The 1,273-nt window shown below is 36.2% G+C and overlaps 1 long non-coding RNA gene across 1 annotated transcript; it reads left to right on the top strand.

Annotated features, from left to right (window-relative positions):
- Positions 1 to 117: 117 nt before the first annotated feature.
- Positions 118 to 1,009, top strand: LOC107834876 (uncharacterized). The gene is made up of 2 exons (XR_001660702.1): positions 118 to 246; positions 765 to 1,009. It is a non-coding gene; the product is annotated as an uncharacterized LOC107834876 (long non-coding RNA).
- The last annotated feature ends 264 nt before the right edge of the window (positions 1,010 to 1,273 follow it).

Genomic DNA, 1,273 nt, shown 5'->3' with positions numbered 1-1,273 from the left:
GACTTGGCTGATGTGACACAGCCAAGTGTCACATCAGCCAAGTGACACTTGGCTGATGTGACACAGCCAAGTGTCACATCAGCCAAGTGACACATGTGGGGAGAACTTGTCCTCCCCAGGACAAAGTTGGCTAATGAAGACATGCTACGAGTGTGGAGGATGATAATAAGGACCAGCCACCAGAGAAAGAAGTTCCTATTTGACCAAAGAGAAAGAAGCAGATGAAATATTCCCCAAGAAAATTAGGTAAGTCGTTTTTGTGTTAACATTTTCACCATGTGAAGTGGGGTGGGACAGCCAGGTAAGTGGGGAATGGGGAGCAGGAATCAACAATCACCAGCTGAGTTAAGTTGCGTTTTAGATAACTAAAACTGATGTTAAATCTATTTATTTACTAATAGGCTTCTTGCAAACAACCATAAGTTAGAGTATCTGGTTAGAAATAGTTTAGAATGCTCATTAAGTAAAAATATGCATTCATGTGCCTAAAACTATATGTTAAATGATGCATTCTGAATAACAGTGGCAGTCTGTCTGAACTTCTGCCAGACAAATATTTGATCAGAATAATTTTGTTCAGTTTTAGTTATTATTCCACTTGTATTAAGAAATAATTGTATTGCACTTTATAACAACCAGTCATGTTAACTAGTCTGCCAGTCTACCATTCTGACAGTGTGCAGCAAGGGACATTTTTGAAAAGGTATTTAAATAAATGCTGGAATATGATGACATTGTTTTTTTGTTTTTGTTCTTTTTTTAAGTTACCACAATGAATTGAGTCATCACCGTCTATGAGAATGTCCAGAAGAGATTCACCAAGTTTGAATTCATGAAAAGGCTTTCACCATGATTAATTATTGCAAGAACAGCTGTAATTTCAGAGCATTTCTGGACACCTTCAAAGAGCTGCTTCCAGGAAATGAAGACAAGAAGAAGATCTCCTGTTTTCAGAGCATTACAGGAAGACTATTACGAAGGAGATGGCTGACATAATCAAAGCAAAAAATGTTACTGTTGAAAGAATAAGTAATTCTGTTTTAGTTTTTCAATCAGCATTTCAGAGTAACAATATACTGACCAGACGTTAAGATAACTTGTTATCTTAGAACAAGTTATCTATTGTTTTATTTCAATGTACAAACGGTTTGTTCTACAGTTATGATGGTAGTTATAAGTAGTCCAGTGTGTTTCACTTCATTTGAGGTAAGACTTAATATCAATAACTCTGTTAGCATTGCATTTGACACTGTTAGCATTGCATTTGACACTG

The sequence above is a fragment of the Poecilia formosa genome, unplaced genomic scaffold, assembly GCF_000485575.1.
Source record: "Poecilia formosa unplaced genomic scaffold, Poecilia_formosa-5.1.2 Scaffold819, whole genome shotgun sequence".
Taxonomy (NCBI): Eukaryota; Metazoa; Chordata; class Actinopteri; order Cyprinodontiformes; family Poeciliidae; genus Poecilia; species Poecilia formosa.
Note: the sequence above shows the minus strand (reverse complement) of the source record. Positions and strands in the feature narration are given on the sequence as shown.